General features: G+C 36.9%; 1 pseudogene; it reads left to right on the top strand.

The window, feature by feature from the left end:
* The first annotated feature begins 4,696 nt into the window (after positions 1–4,696).
* On the top strand, positions 4,697–16,513 carry LOC149225450 (flavonoid 3',5'-hydroxylase 2-like; annotated as a pseudogene).
* The last annotated feature ends 1,365 nt before the right edge of the window (positions 16,514–17,878 follow it).

Here is a 17,878-nt window from a genome sequence, read left to right as displayed (position 1 = left end):
ACTAAACAATTAAATTTTTTATCTTCAAAAAAACAATATAAAAATAAATAAAAATAAAACAATTAAAAAAATTAAAAGAACATTCTCCCACCCCTCTCACCCGCCCCCGACCTCTCCCCTCTCCCGACCCTCACCCTCGTCCCCTCTCCCCCCTTCCCTCGCCTCCCCACTCTCGACCCTCCCCTCGCCCCTCTCTCACTCACCCTCTCCCTCCTCTCCTCTCTCTCATCCACCCTCGACCCACACCCTCCCCTCCCGTCTCCTCTACCCTCCCCCAGCCGGTCACTACCCCAACCCCCTCCCTCGCCCCCCTCTACTCACACTCACCCCCTTAACGCCCTCCCCTCCCCACCCGAGCCCCCAACCAATGGCTAGGAGGCCGCAGGCTGATTTCTAGAATTGGCCTCCCACCTCTTGGCAGGAAGGGGAGGGTAGTAAGGGTGTGAGGGGGAGCGGAGGGGGATGAGGGAATGGGGTGGGGCTGGGGCCGAGTGGGGTAGGGGATAGGGGAGGGGAGGGAGGGGGAGCATCGAGGGTGCGGTCGGTGAGGGGAGAGGGGACTGGAGGGAGAGGGATGGCCGAGGGTGGCGTGGGGGCCAGGGAGAGCGGTTGGGGGTGAGGGTGGAGTGGGGGCTGGGTGTGGGACGTAGTCGGGGTATTTTATATGTTTTTTATTTATTTATTTTTAATTGTTTTCTTTTTTAATTTTAATTTAAGTTATTTTTGTTTGTTTTGATTTTTTTACTTTTTATTTTTTTTTATTTTTTTATATTTGAATTTTTATAATTAATTAATTTTTTTTTTATTTTTAAATTTAATTTATTTTTAAAATTTTAAATTTCTTTAATATTTTAATTTTAAAATATAATTAAAAAAAATAATTTCTTTTTTATTTTTATTTTTATTTTTTTAAGTTTAAATTTAAATTTATTTTTTTACTTGTTTTGAATTTTTTTGTTTTTATTTTATTTTTTGATAATTATTTAACATTTTTTTAAATGAATTTTAATTTTTTTTTTTATAACTTAAAAAAATGGTTTTTTTAAATTTTTATTTATATTTCCATATATATATATATATATATATATATATATATATATATATTTGTTTATTTTTTAAATTTTTTTATTTTTTTTTATTTTTTTTATTTTTATTTTTATTTAAATTTCTCATTTTTACAATTTATTTTTTATTTTTATTATGTGCAATTTGATAGTTGATTTTAAATTTTTTCTTATAATGAATCGAGTTTGCCCCACAATGCGTTAATTTCATCGTTGGTCTTTAAGTTTTCATTATAAGGGGTTGAGCTCACCTACACTGCATGTCAATTTGATAGTTGATTTTTTTTTTTTTTTGCAATGTATCAAGTTGCCTTAGGCTAAGATTTCAAAATCGCTATACATTTAGCTTTTAAAAAAAATTACTCTTGGTATAATAACTATTTCATTCAAGTGTTCATTTTTTATGTTTTTTTAATCATAAATTTTTTCCATAATGTCATGCTTAAAATATTTTGAAAATTTAAGATTGTTTTGTAGTCATAATCTTTGGTTTTAATTCCATGGTTGAAAAATTGTCAAGATTTTTAATGTTTTTCTAAGTCGTGATATTTTATCTTTAATGTTATGGCTGAAAACAATTATAAATATTTTTTCTCAGCACCATGCTTGAAAATTGTTGGAATTTTAAGGTTTTTCAAAGAAGTGATATTTTAAATTTAATGTCATGTTTAAAAATCTTTGGAATTTTAAGGGTTTTCAAAAACATGATATTTTATCGTTAATGTTATGCTTGAAAATTATTGGAAATTTAAAGTTTTTCAAAGTCGTAATATTTTGTTTTTAACGTCATTAATAAAAGGTGTTGAAAATATACCCTGAAAAAGAAAACATTATTTCGGCATCAACACTTTTCGATTTCAAGGTGTTTTTTGCACCAAACAAAATGGCTTTTATTGTTTTTTACTGTTATTTTTAAAAAATATTGAAAATTTACTCTAAAAAAAAACTTTATTCTGGCATCAACACTTTTCGATTTCAAGGTGTTTTTTCATGTTTTTTTGGGATTTTTGGGCTCAAGTACCCGTTTTGAGGTAATAATTCTCGTTTGATCAGTAACTATGTTAAAACCCTAACTGTTGGCCCTTTTAGCAACAACCTTCATAACGCAGGATGCGGTCTCACCTGAAGAAGTATTGGGGGATGTTAGAACCAGGTTTTTGCATCCAAAGACGTGATAAACGGTTCTTAGGCTCTGAAAGTTCGGATCTTCCTTCGCGCAGATCAATATCCTTCTAGGGCTCGTCGTTGTATATATGTTAAAATGGCTTCTAAACCTTCTCAAAGGTCTACTATTAGTCTTTGCAGACGTTAACCAAATGATTTATCTATTTTGGCACATCAATAAACAACCCTAGCTCTGAGTTCGCGCAAATTTATCCAATTCGTCATAAAACATAGCAGAATTAAATATTATCTTCACGAAACAAGATAACAACTTAAAATCATGTATTGATAAACATATCCAATAATTTCATATAGCATTCATTCATTCTTTCATAAAACATATCATTAAGTGACATAATATAACATAAACAGAGTTGACAAAAATGCACAGTAATTCTCAAAAATCAGTCTTTATTGATGTTCAATATTCAGACTCTTTTACCCTGCGCACTTAGCTGCAGGGGTTCGCGCACTTAATGGCGGACTCTACCCAGGCCTCATGAGCACTCAGCTACAGGAGCCTTCCCTTCTTCACCTAAGTACAAGAAGCAGAGCATTCCTATCTTAGCACTTGCCCAAGACAACAAAAACCTTTCAGCGTACCCAATTCTCTATCAAAAGTTATCTCTAAGACTCGCTATGACTCAACTATTTATAGCTTTCCTTCATATAATACCACGGTCCGCGAACTATGGGAAAATCTTAAAACCGACCCAAACAAAGGGTTAAAACCCCTTTGACTCTTATCTATCTGTGCTCTCTGCATCCACATTTTGCGAGTTAAATTAACCCCAAAACTAACCCTAGGGACCCTAACCCAACAATTAGTGTGCTCTTTACAAAATGGGCTACATGCATCCGTCATTTTCCATAACAACACTTTATGGAAGATGTGGGACCTGAGAAAGGAGTCATGACTGTTACCTCTAAATTTCTTTTTTTATCAGTATCATGCATTCTTGTTACATCCCTTATAGTTTCTAATATGATAGATCGTGTGGGGTCTGACGATATATTAGTGGCCAAGATGGAATTTGATTAGCAAATGTTAATAATTTGTAAAGATTATCCATTATTATAAATCACTCATTTGAATAGATATTTCAATTTGAAATTTTGTAAGCACATAATTCTGCAATTTTAGTTCATATTTCTTTGTAAATTCTAAAAATTAAGAAGTGTTTGCTGAGCACAGGAATTGTCTGGATGGCCAAAAGTGGCCGGAATTCGAGCATAAAATTTTCAAAAAATCTTGCTCTAATAGTGTTTGAATCATGTTTTTGATGGTGGAAATAGATTCAGCACCATTAGAAACCTCTGGGGCACCCAAAACCTTGAAGTTTGACAGCTATAACCTATATTTTGATAAAATCCCTGCCAAATTTTATCAAAATCTTATTGAAATTTCCATGATTTTCAAGACAAAAAACAGTCTAGTTAGACTACCCCTAAAAATTATATTGTTTTGTTAATTAAATTATATTTTTAAATATAAAAATAAATTTAACATTTCAACAAACTCATAAATATTAATATTTATTCACTTTCTTTGAAACCACAATAAAAATGATTTTATGTTATTATTTAAATATGAAAATAAATTGAAGGACAAGTTCGTTGAGGCTAGGAACTGTCGCGGTGGTCACTTTCAAGCGATGGTCACTTTCAACAAATCTTGTAGAGGTAATGTTTAAATCATGTTTTTGATGGTGGCAATAGATTCAGCACCATCAAAAACCTCTAGAACACTCAAAATCTTGAAATTTAACAAATTTAACTTGGATTTGCAAAAATCCTTCCCAAAATTTATCAAAATATTAACTAAATTTCATGATTTTCAAAGCAAAAAACCATCTGATTAGACTAGGGTTAAATTTAAGATTTTAAGAAGATATGAAACATTAATATTTTTCAATTTCAAAATAAATTTAAAAAGTTTACTCAATTTCTAAATGAATGTTAAATTTAACATTTTAACAAAGTCTGAAACATTAATATTTTTTTAATTTCAAAATAAATCTAAAAACTTTACTCAATTTCTAAATGAATTTGAAAACTTTACTCAATTTCTGATTGAGTTATAAACAAAGATTCAAAAACACCTATGAAAAAACCCTAAAAAGAGGCCTATTGTGTGGACAAATGCCATTGATTTTTTTTGTAGGAAGATGCATTGAAATATTGTGTCCAGCTCTCGTGAATCATATCAACAAAATGAGGGGATCGGTAGACGGAAAAAATAGCCATTCGTGGATCATACCAACAAAATGGGGGGGTCGGTAGACCGAAAAAATGGCCATTGGGGGTAGTTGAACATAAGGTGCACAGGTAGCATGCACGTGATGGTTGTCCACCCAACTAATGAGCGCCTATAAATGGCACGTGATGGTCATCCACCCAATTAATATAAAACAGTAGCAGGTACCAAAGTATCGTACACAGAGGCACTGAAGCAGTGCTCTCGCGACATGGATTCTTTGAATTTGAACGAGTTTATGTTATGGGTTCTCTATTGGCTTGCTCTCTACATTGGATTTCGTTATGTTTTGAGATCACACTTGAAGCTGAAGAAGAGGTGCCTCCCGCCGGGGCCATTCGGATGGCTAGTGGTGGGAAGTCTGTCATTACTGGGAGCGATGCCTCACGTTACTCTCTACAACATGTATAAGAAATATGGCCTCGTTGTCTATCTGAAACTAGGGACGTCCGACATGGTGGTGGCCTCCACGCCCGCTGCGGCTAAGGCATTTCTGAAGACTTTGGATATAAACTTATCCAACTGTCCGAGAAATGTTGGCACCAAGTACATTGCCTACAATTCTCAAGTGCTTATTGTACCCTGGTCGTACGTTTTTTTGATTGAATTCTTCCCATTTCCATGAAATTCTTGCTTGTGGCATGCTTGAAAATGCCCTTTTAGTTAAATTTTCTTTTAGCAGTTGACTTTGATGGATTAGATTGTAGAACTTTTTCGAAATGTGCACCTCTTAATGTAAGCATGTAATAACGATTATTCTATAACAATCGAAAACTTTAACATTGTTAAATCTGAACTTTAATGCAGAATAAACTTTTATGCCCAAGAAAAATACCTCCAGCTATTGATGCTAAACACACAATGATGACTGTGAGGATCCTAGCACAAGAATAAAGCTCTCTCTAAGCTTTTGAGAAATAATTTGTAATCACTCCCTTCTGCTTTTGGCACTAGAACTTTCTTCTTGTCGCTATAGCTAATGATCCTCGCTGTGCTTGAACCTACTACGACTGTGACGCCCAATTTACCTTTATCACGATATGGCAGCAGAACAATGTTTACCCACAATACAAACTTTCACCCTCGTGAGTGTTCCAAAGAGAAGCGATACAAACTATGGAAGGGCTTTCAAACTATGGCAACATTCTGGTATTTGTTATCTTCCAAGCTCTACTCACTCTTACTTGATGGTGTAAAACTAAAGGGGATTGAGTTAGTGAGCTTGGGGACCAAACAGAAGTATATATAGTCAAGCTTCCATCAAGCTTTTGTTGGCTATGTGTCAAGTGTTCCACAGATCATGGTAGAGAACTGGAGAGGGAGTAATGGACCACTCTAGAAGCTCCCAACAAGAAATTAATTAACTGCAGTTGATTTATGTAATTTAAGGAAATTACTGCAGTTGGTTTCCAAAAATTAAGGAAATGACTGCAGTTTACTTCCGTAATTGTAGGCAATAGTTGGGAAAACATAAAGGAGCTTAACATTCTCCCACTTGGTCCATACTTCCAATCTTAATGTCTCATCTTAAAACCCATTGATAATCTGTATTAAGTAATAGATACATGAATCATGGTGATAAGTCCTCTAATGACAAGTATTATCTTCCATGTATCACTATGTATTTATTCTTATTATAATTTATGTGGCAACAATTTCATAATGAATAAACCCTATGTTTATTCTTGGTCCTACACAAATTAATTTTCTCAAATCAAATTAAGGTGCACATAAATATGAGAAAAACATAACAATAATTAAGAATTTCATTAAAATAACATTGTCCATACAATGAGAAACAACATAATGGAACCAAGTCCCATATTCATTACATGATCCTTGAATTTAAACGGTGGCATTCCCTTAGTCAAAGGATCAGCAATCATCAACTCAGTGTTGGCGTGCTCAATGACCACTTTATTTTCTTTAACATGTTCCCTTATAGATAAATACTTAATGTCGATGTGTTTATTTCAACTCCCACTTTTGTTGTTTTTAGCCATAAAAACAGTAGCTGAATTGTCGCAATATATTCTCAATGGCTTAGAGATAGAATCCATAATTCTAAGCCCGGAAATGAAACTCTTAAGACATACACCATGTAAAGTAGCCTCATAGTAGGAGACGAACTTGGATTCCATAGTGGAAGTAGCAATCAAGGTCTGCTTGGCACTCTTCCATAATACAGCTCCACTGGGCATCATAAAAATGTATCCTAATGTTGATTTGAGTGAATCAACACATCCAGCAAAGTCAGAATCTGAGTAGCCAATTACTTCCAAATTGTCCGCCCGTCTATACATAAGCATGTAGTTTTTGGTTCCTTGAAGGTACCTCATTACTTTCTTTGCAGCTCTCCAGTGGTCTAAACCTGGATCACTCTGATATCGTCCCAACATTCCCACAACAAATGCAATGTCAGGTCTTGTGCAGACCTGAGCATACATTAGGCTTCCAATAGCAGAAGCATATGGAATTTTCTTCATTTGTTCCCTTTCAAAGTCATTCTTCAGGCATTGGTTCAAATTGAACCTATCACCCTTCACAATGGGAGCTACACTTGGTGAACAATCCTTCATCCAAAATCTCTCTAAAATTTTATTAATATAGGTTTCCCGAGACAGACCCAAGATGCTTGGAATCTGTCTCTATGGATCTTAATGCCAATGACATAAGATGCCTCACCCATATCCTTCATATCGAAATTTTTAGAGAGGAATTGTTTCACTTCATGCAACAAACCCTTATCATTGGTTGCTAGCAAAATGTCATCCACATATAAAACAGAGTTTACTCCCACTGACTTTCAAGTATATACATTGATCCATAAGGTTTTCTACAAAACTGAATGAAGAAATTACATTATGGAATTTCAAATACCATTGGCGGGATGCTTGGTTTAAACCGTATAAGGATTTCTTGAGCTTACAAACCAATTTCTCACCATCACTAGAGAGGAATCCTTCAGGTTGTTTCATGTAAACCTCCTCCTCTAGATATCCATTGACAAATGCCGTTTTCACATCCATTTGTTGTAACTCGAAGTCAAAATGGGCTAGTAATGCCATAATAACGTGCAAGGAATCTTTCTTAGATACAGGAGAAAAAGTCTCTGTGTCGTCGATTCCTTCTTTCTGAGTGAATCCCTTAGCAACAAGTCTTGCCTTGTATCTCTCAATGTTTCCCAATGAGTCTTTCTTTGTCTTAAAAACCCATTTACATCTAATGGCTTTTGCACCATTAGGCAACTCAACAAGATCCCAAACTTCGTTACTCTTTATAGAATTCATCTCTTCCTTCATGGCATCGTACCATAATTATGATTCTTTGCAACTCATGGCTTGTGAAAAGGACTCGAGATCATTTTCGGCTCCAATGTTGTAGTCAGATTCTTGCAGATACACAACATAATCATCAGGAATTGCTAATCTGTTTGGTCTAGTAGATCTTCTTAATGTTGTACCATCATCTTCTTGAGAAGTATGTGGTTCAACTCATTGTTCAAAAGTTCTTGGCAACTCTTGAACTACCTGATCTACTGGAATGTTGTCAACAGCTTGTGGAACTTCAACAATTGGTTGTTCAACACCAGTTTGTACTTGAGGGGTGCTGTGAAAAATAACCAATCTATCACTTGAGGTGGAAGGTTGAGATTCTAAATGATCCTTCTTAGAAACTATGTTCCTGGTTTGATCGCTCCCACTAATCAAGTCATTTTCAAGAAACTTTGCATTTCTTGATTCCACAATCCTAGTGCTATGAGATGGACAATAAAATTGGTAAACTTTAGACCTTTCAGCATATCCAATGAAATACCCACTAATGGTCCTTGGGTCCAACTTCTTCTCTTGTAGATTATATATTCTCACTTCAGACAGTCATCCCCAAACACACATATGTCGCAAACTCGGTTTCCAACCTTTCCATAATTCAAATGGCATTTTAGGAACAGCCTTGGTTGGAACTCGGTTTAATATATAAACTACTGTCATAAGTGCTTCAGTCTACAAGGATTTAGGAAGATTGGAGCTGCTAATTATACTCCGTACCATGTCCAATAATGTTCGGTTTCTTCTTTCTGCTACACCATTCTGGTTGGGTGAACTAGGCATGGTGTATTGGGCAACAATACCGTGCTTTTAAAGAAATTTAGCGAATGGCCTAGGTGCTTGTCCATCTTCTGTGTATCTACCATAATATTCTCCACGTCTATTTTATCTCACAATCTTAATTTGCTTGCCACATTATTTCTCTACTTTAGCCTTAAAGATCTTAAAGGCATCTAATGCTTCGCTCTTTTTATGAAGCATGTAGAGATACATATATCATGAGTAATCATCTATAAAGGAGATGAAGTATCTCTAACCATGTGAGTCCATGGCTGGACTACATATATCAGTATGTATGATCTCTAATATGTTCGAACTCCTATTGGCACCTTTCTTTGACTTGTTGGTCTGCTTTCCCTTTATACAGTCCACACAAGTCTCAAAATCAGTAAAATCCAAAGTATTAAGTACCCCTTCATTTACCAATCTTTTAATTCTTTCTATGGAGAAATGACCTAGTCTCTGGTGCCATAATTTAAAGGAATCTTCATTAATAACACATCTTTTAGTGCTAGTGTGAACATGCATTGAATCATAAGTGACATTGTTTTGTAAATTAATGCAGTAAAGACCAATAGACAAAATACCACTCCCAACATAATCAGATTTATAAAATAGACTGAAGGATTTTTTTGAAAAGTTAAAGGAATATCCAAAAGGTAAAAGCCTTGAAACTGAAATCAAGTTTCTAGAAAAACTTGGAACATAAAAGGTCTTTTCTAATTCTAAAACAAAGCCACTACATAAAGTTAAATAGCATGTTCCTATAGCTTCCACATGTGAGCCCATCTTATTTCCTGATAAGATGCTTTGCTCACTTCCCACTGGCTTCCTTAGATTTTGCAAACCCTGCAAGGAATTCGAAATGTGAATTTTTGATCCAGAATCAATCCACCATGTGTTAATATTGACATTAACCATATTAGATTCATAACAAACAAACGAGATTAAATTACCTTTGTCCGCAAGCCATTTCTGAAATTTGGCGCATTCCTTCTTCATGTGTCCCTTCTTTTTACAGAAGAAACACTTGGAATCCTTCTTGATATCGGCTTGGGGAGGTACTTTACCTTTCCCTTTCTGATTGGCTTGAGATTTGCCCTTTCCACGCATTGCCAGCATTGCACTTTCTCCTAGTTCCATCACCAGTCTCTCTTCCTCTTGAACACACATGGTCATGAGTTCATTAATTGACCATTTATCCTTATGTGTGTTGTATGAGATTTTGAAGGGTCCATATTGGTGCAGAAGGGTGTTTAGAATGTAGTGCACTATGAAAGATTCCAATATTTCAACCTTGAGTTTCTTCAATTGAGCCACAGTGTCCCTCATTTGCATGATGTGCTCGCGCACACCTTTCACACTTGTGAGCCTCAGGGATGAGAAATTCATGATTAGGGTGCTTGCTAGTGCCTTATCTGAAGTGACGAATTGATCATCAATGGCTTTCAGCAAGTCTCTGACCTTTTCATGCTGATCAACAAAACCACGAATACCAGCTGAAATTTTAGTCTTAATGAACATCATGCTTAGGCGATTAGATCGCTCCCATCGTTCATAGAGCATGATGTCCGCTACAGTGCTGGTATTAGTAAGTGTCAGTGGTTCATCTTTCCTAATAGCATAGTCTATGTCCATCCACCCCAAATGAAGGAGAATTCTCTCCTTCCAGACCTTATAGTTATCTCCCTTAAGTTCAGGGATATCACAACGAATTTAAGAGAAATTTGCAGGTTGTACAACTGCATAAAATTAAATATCACATGCTTATGTTAAAAAAATTGAGGCCTGAAAATAAAATTTCATGCTTTACCAATGTAAACCATGCTTAAAATTGAATCTAATGACATAAAAATTGTCTGTGGGCTAAATTTCCAATTCAAGCAGATTCAATTATTCTTTATGATAGAATTTATCAAATTATTCACTTAATTCATAATTCTAAAGGGTATATTATGATTATAATTCGATATAAATTCTATCTTAGATTTGAACTTTATGATAAAACTATTAATTCATAATTCCTGTGGGTAAGTTATGAATATTTTATCCTAATTAATTATATAAATATAATAAAAATTCCTGTGGGATAAAATTTATTATATTTAGTATAATTAATTACAATTAATGTCTAAATATTCTTTGTGTGATCCTAATCAAACTTAATATATAATATTATTTAATTAGAGATGTTGTGGCTATTCTCTAATCAATTAAAAATTATATAGATCACTCAGACGTTATTTATTATAAATTGCATAAACAAAACTATACAAAGTACTTCACACTGCATGCTACGTGAAATGGTGTATACATAGTTTAATATGAAGCAATTAAAAATATGGAAAACGGAAACACTCACACGAAGCACTTAAAATTCACTTATAAGATTATAAACAAATCTTAACCAGAGTAAAAAACAATGTTTCTCGAAAGGAATAAGTCAAAATGACAAAAAACCCAGAAATACAATTATTGGGTTGAATCATCTAAATTCAATCGCAATTTTAATAGTTAAATTCTCGCCGACCATATTTCCACAACTACGTTTCTTTCTTAGAGTAATAGCATAAATCTATAAATGTTATTTCGCTATTTCACTTACTAGTTTATATTTTTTTCAAAACATTATTACTGCAATTAAACTGATGCTTGTTGTAGCTTTGGAGGACCAAAAGATAATGAAAAAACGGCCATGGATAAGGATAGCAGGATGTGAAATGCAGATAATTCAACCAGGCGGTAGGCCAGTATGTCTATAACACCAAGGCAGAGATAAAATAGGCTCTGATACCAAATGTAAGCATGTAATAACGATTATTCTATAAAAATCGAAAACTTTAACAATGTTAAATCTGAACTTTAATGCGAAATAAACTTTTATGCCCAAGAAAAATACCTCTAGCCATTGATGCTAAACACACAATGATGTCTATGAGGATCCCAGCATAGGAATAAAGCTCTCTCTAAGCTTTTGAGAAATAATTTGTAATCAGTCCCTTCTGCTTTTGTCACTGGAACTTTCTTCTCGTCATTGTAGCTAATGATCCTCGCTGTGCTTGAACCTACTATGGTTGTGATGCCCAATTTACCTCTATCACAATATGGTAGCAGAATAATGTTTACCCACAATACAAACTTTCACCCTCGTGAGTGTTGCAAAGAGAAGCGATACAAACTATGGAAGGGCTTTCAAACTATGGTAGCATTCTGGTATCTGTTATCTTCCAAGCTCTGCTCACTCTTACTTGATGGTGTAAAACTGAAGGGGATTGAGTTAGTGAGCTTGGGGACCAAACATAAGTATATATAGCCAAGCTTCCATCAATCTTCTATTGGCTATGTGTCAAGTGTTTCACAGATCATGGTAGAGAACTGCAGAGGGAGTAATGGACCACTCCAAAAGCTCCCAACAAGAAATTAATTAACTGCAATTGATTTCCGTAATTTAAGGAAATTACTATAGTTGGTTTCCAGAAATTAATGAAATGACTGCAGTTTACTTCTGTAATTGTAGGCAGCAGTTGGGAAAACGTAAAGGAGCTTAAAACTTAAATCAATCACTGTGATAAATCATTTTCTTTCTTATGCTTTATTTTCCCTTTCAGGACATGGTGTGGGCAGCGTATGGAGGATGGTGGATGATGGAGCACAAGTTGTGCAACATGCACATGTTCGGAGGAAAGGCGTTGGAGGATTAACAGACAGTAAGAGATGCGGAGATGGGCTTCATGCTCCACAACATTCTCAAACACTCGCAACGTGGTGAGAAGGTAAGCGTGCCAGACCTCCTCAACATCTGCGTCGCCAACATGATCGGGCAGATCATTCTGAGAAAACGGGTGTTGGAGATGGAAGGGGACAAAGCCAACGACTTCAAGGACATGGTGGTGGAACTCATGAACTCCGCGGGATACTTCAATATCGGGGACTTCATTCCATCGGTGGCGTGGATGGACTTGTAGGGCATCCAGAGGGGTATGAGGAAGCTCCACAAGAAATGGGATGCACTCATACAGAGGATGATCGAGGAACATGTTATGAAACCAGCTCAAGAAAAGATAGAAAAGATAGATCAATGCCTTAGAATTCAGCCTCTTCAAGGGGGCAACCTCCTTTACATTACATAAATGAACAATTCTTGGATGATACAAATGAAAATACCTCCTTTCTATATATAGGAGTCTAAGGGGTCATAACATAATCAGAGAAGACATTACAATAATAATGTAAGGGCACAATAATAACAATGGTGGGCTTCTATGTGGCACAATAGTAACAATATGGGCACTACATGGGTACATCAATATAATAAGTGGGTTGTACTACTAACAATAAGGGGTTACACTAGTAGTATAGGGGCCTAACATGCCCCTCTCCTTCAAAAAGCGTTGTCCGAAATGCTTGAGCAGTTCTTGATGCTTTTGTATAAAATTCTTGTCCTTCCATATGGAATCTTCAGCAGGTAAGTTGTTCCACTTGATGAGATACTCTAAAATTGATCGATTTAGTAGTTGTCGGGTTCTTGTTTCTGTCACTGCTCCAGGTTCCAATATGATTTTTCCTTCCTCTTCAATCTCTGGCAATATTGTTTGAATTGGGATCTTTTGTAACTTTTGAATAAGTGGCCATACTTCTTCGTCCTTCTTCCATTCATTCCTTGCTTCGTTTATCCAATCTGGTTCGATAATAGAAATAGCACAAAACAATGCTTCCACATCCTCATCCTTGAAGAGTCTTCCCATTCGGTAAGGTCACCGTTTTTTAAGTGCATGTAGTATTGCCAACATTTCCTTCTCATAAATAGCTTGCTTGAGATGTAGGAGTAAAAATACCCAATCACCTACATCAAAACATTTTTCACTACGATGTTGATCTACCTGTTGTTTCATTTGATTTTGCACTGAAGTGGCGTTATCCTTTAAAAGTTGGAGAACTTATTGTTGATGCTCGATGTGATCTTTCACTGCTTGAACCTTTTTCTTCTTGATATGTCCTTCTATCTCTAGAGTTTGAGGAGTGGCAATTTCTTCCAATCCTTTACAAGATATGGTCGGATTCATTTCTTGATGCTCGATGTGATCTTTCACTTCTTGAACATTTTTCTTCTTGATATGTCCTTCTATCTTGATAGTTTGAGGAGTGGTAATTCCAGCCAATGCATTACAAGATATGGTTGGATTCATTTCTTCTTTCTCGATGTGATCTTTCACTTCTTGAACCTTTTTCTTCTTGATATGTCCTTCTATCTTAAGAGTTTGAGGAGTGGTAATTCTTGCCAATGCTTTACAAGATATGGTCGGATTCATTTCTTCTTTCTCTGGGGTTGGTTCCTGGTGTATATACACTTCTTTTGATGTTTCTTGATCCTTTTCTTCCTCCTCTTCATAATCTATGTAAAATAATTTCTTCTCAACACACTTATGACCTTTAGTACATTTGCTATCACAATTGTAACAAAGCCCTTTTTCTCTTTTTTCTTCCAATTGTTGTGGTGTCACCCTTGTAGGTTGTGGAAGGCTAGGAGAAGGAAAACTTACATAATTATAGTCGTGAGTGGTTGGATTCCTTGTTTCCATAATTTCGCTTTCAATTTTTCTTGCCCACTTGAATGCCTTCTCCAATGAATCAGGTTCCCAAAGACGAAGCTCATGTTGAATGTTATCCTTTAAAGTACCTATGAAGACATCAATCCTTTGCTTCTCTGGAATATCATTTACCCTTATATTCAATTTTTGAAAGTCCTCAATGTGTTCTTCCATTGAACACTTTTGTTTGAGATTTATCAATTGGCTAAACAAGGTGTTTCTCTTTGTATCCTCATAATGTGCTATCATTTCCTCCGTGAAAATTGACCACGTAACAAGCGGTTTACGAGAACAAAGCCCTTTATACCATAAAAATTGATCCAGTTCTAAATATAAAGATGCAATACATACCTTTTGTAACAGTGGTACACCATGTAGATCAAAATATTTCTCCATCTGTAGTATCCAATTTACTGGATCCTTGCCATCAAACTTCCTCATCTCACTTTTTCTTGATTTTAGGAGCTCGATCTTGAAATGACTATAACTCTATAATTTTAGACCTTCCAGTTCTGAAATTGTGACCTGCAGTAGCCCTTTGTGTCCTCTTTCCAATGCCACAAGTCTGACCCAAATTGGATTCTCCAAGGAAGAGTTATGCGAAATCTCCCACAGTCACTTGATTATAGACTATTTCAGTAGAGAGAACTTGTATGACATGCCATGAGTCACTGTTTCGACCTTTGGTTCTGAAAAATGCATACAAGAAACTATAGTCCGTCCTCTTTCTGTACCTTCTTACAAAATTTCAATCTGATCCACAGAGAGAAAGTTATGAGATTTTCCCCAGGTCACCTATTTGGAATGTAATTCAGGAGTTTGCAAAAAGACCAACTTCCTCAGATCATATCTCCGCAAATATAGTGCAAAAATCTCTGAAATTCGGACCCAAGGTTCAGCGCGATTCTTCTCAAATGGGTTTTTTTTGCGACTTCTGAAACGTCACAGAAAAAAAGTTATAGCGAAAATGCCACGATGACCTGTTTGGAGTAGGGAAACCCTAGAATCCAAAGCTCTGATACCAAATGTTATGAAACCAACTCAAGAAAAGATAGAAAAGATAGATCAACGCCTTAGAATTCAGCCTCTTCGAGGTGGCAACCTCCTTTACATTACATAAATGATCAATTATTGGATGATACAAATGAAAAGACCTCCTTTCTATATATAGGAGTCTAAGGGGTCATAACATAATTAGAGCCGACATAACAATAATAATGTAAGGGCACAATAATAACAATGGTGGGCTTCTATGTGGCACAATAGTAACAATATGGGCACTACATGGGTACATCAATATAATAAGTGGGTTGTACTACTAACAATAAGGGGTTACACTAGTAGTATAGGGGCCTAACAGAACACCAGTCCACGGCCAAGCAACGAGCATCTAAGCCTGATTTCCTAGACATTGTTATGTCTCATAGAGACAACTGTGATTGCCAAGGCAAGAGGCTCTCCGATGTTCATATCAAAGCTCTACTACTGGTAATGTTTTGAATATTTAAGTATTGATGACAGGAAAAGATTTCGCTGAAAGTATGCATTAGAATCATTTTAACTAGTAAAATTTAATGTTTCTTTCTTATGTTTTGGATTGATGAGTTTTATACTTTACACCTTGGTAAATATTGTGTAAAATTTGTAAATTATTGTTCATCCATGCATTTCTCTCATCTCATAGTATTAATCTACACATTCTTTGTTTTGCAGAATTTATTCACAACAGGAACCGACATGTCCAGAAGCATCATTGAATGGACATTGGTGGAAGTAATCAACAACCCCAAGTTACTGAAGCGGGTGCATAAGGAGATGGATGTGGTGATCGGGCGTGAGAGGAGACTGAAGGAGTCGGACTTTGTGAACCTACCCTACTTTGTGGCCATCTACAAAGAGGGCTTTCGGATGCACCCGTCCACGCCGCTCAACCTCTCGTGCATCTCCACCGAAGCGTGCGAGGTTGACAGGTACTACATTCCAAAGAACACGAGGCTAATGGTCAACATTTGGGGCATCGAGAGAGATCCGGAGGTGTGGGAGAAGCCAAAGGAGTTCAATCTTGACAGGTTTGTGGGTTCCAAGATCGAACCTTGTGGCAATGACTTTGAGCTCATCCCATTTGGGGCAGGCAGGTGCATCTGCGCAAGCATTCGCATGCGGATTACAATGGTGGAATATAATCTAGGTTCCTTGATCCATGCTTTCGATTAGGATGTGCCACCAAACCAGGAGGGGCTCAATATGGATGAAGCATTCGGCCTGGCCTTGCAGAAGGCCGTGCCTCTCGTCGCCAAGGCCTCTCCTTTCCTTCCTCTTCATCTCTACTAATTACTTACTGAAGTCTATTAGTGTTAAAAGTAAAGTCATTCCCTGTTACTGTTTGCCTAGCCGTATTAGAGAGTCAACTAAGTGTTGACCGTTGTATGAGAGAGCCAACTGAGTGTTGACTGTTGAGTATTGAGTCAGGGTTGAATGATGGATAAAGAGTTAAGTGCACTCCATAGTTAGACTATGACTATGAGTTAACTATGTCTGTTGTCAATATATTTTAGGGGAGTTGCTAGTTGAAAATGTTAAATATCTTTCACTCCCTTTATTGTAGTTATCATGTTTTTGTTTGATTAATAAAAAAACCACAGCTCATGTTTTGTGTGTGACTTTGTGTTTTCCTTTCAACAAATTGATATGGGAGCTAAGGTCACAGAGCTGAGCTAGAAAATCTAAGAGCTAGAGATAGAAACCCTGCGGTGGCAGCGTGCAAAGTCGTATCGGGTGAGCGATAAGTAATGAAGATAATCCAAGTTTTTATTTTCGGTGTTGCGTATGTGAATGATCACTATGCAGAATCGCTCGTGACACTGACAAGGTGCTGTAGCCACCGCGGTGAGCCAAAGTTGGATCGCGATCTACAAATTGTTTACACCGCTGAAGAGAGCGTGTGAATGGAGAGCCTCCATAAGCCGTAGCCAAAGTCAAAACTGCATCTTAGCCATAGCCTAAGTCAAAACCGCATGCGAAGAGAGTGCCGCCATAAGCTGTAGTCATTAATATAACCATGGGCAAGTTTGGAAAAGACTATTTTTTAAGTTTTTTTTAAAGTCTTTAAACTTATTTGAAAAGTTGTTTTATAAAAATCAACACTGAGAAAAAGCAGCGACTGACCTAGCCAGCCCGATCAGCTCCCCTGTGCTGCCTCCTGCTGCCTCCTCACCTAGAAGCCTCCTACTGCTTGGCCACCTACTCTCGATCCCCTTGATCTGGGCCACTTCCACCCTCTCGGCAGCCTTCTCTTACTGTGCGAAGCGATCCCCCTGCTGAGCGCTTGTGCCAGCATTTGAACAGGCTCCTGACCTGCTGCGATCAGCCACCCAGCCATGCCGCCCTCTGGGGGCCCGGATCCATTGGACCCTCCCCTGCCCCCTCCCCCAGAGGTGATCGCATTCAAAGCAATGATCGCCTCGAGCTGCAAGCATCTGCCCTCAGCCAATCAGTAGAAGTTCATCAAGAAGATGGAATCCATCCCCATGGTAGCCCTTCCTGAAGAAGAAACCTACAAAGCAGCTCTGAATCTTATTGAGAGAGGTCTCATAGGCCAGTTCACAGGCCTTTGGCCCTCTCCAAAGTCGGTAGAGGACTAGACACAAAGGAATTGGAAGTCGTTAATCAAAGAAGGAATAAAAAGATACTTCGTAG

Source organism: Pinus tabuliformis, chromosome J (genome assembly GCF_031772625.1).
Source record: "Pinus tabuliformis cultivar Carrire ecotype Pingquan chromosome J, CPIR1, whole genome shotgun sequence".
Taxonomy (NCBI): domain Eukaryota; kingdom Viridiplantae; phylum Streptophyta; class Pinopsida; order Pinales; family Pinaceae; genus Pinus; species Pinus tabuliformis.
This window is presented reverse-complemented; position numbering and strand designations above follow the sequence as displayed.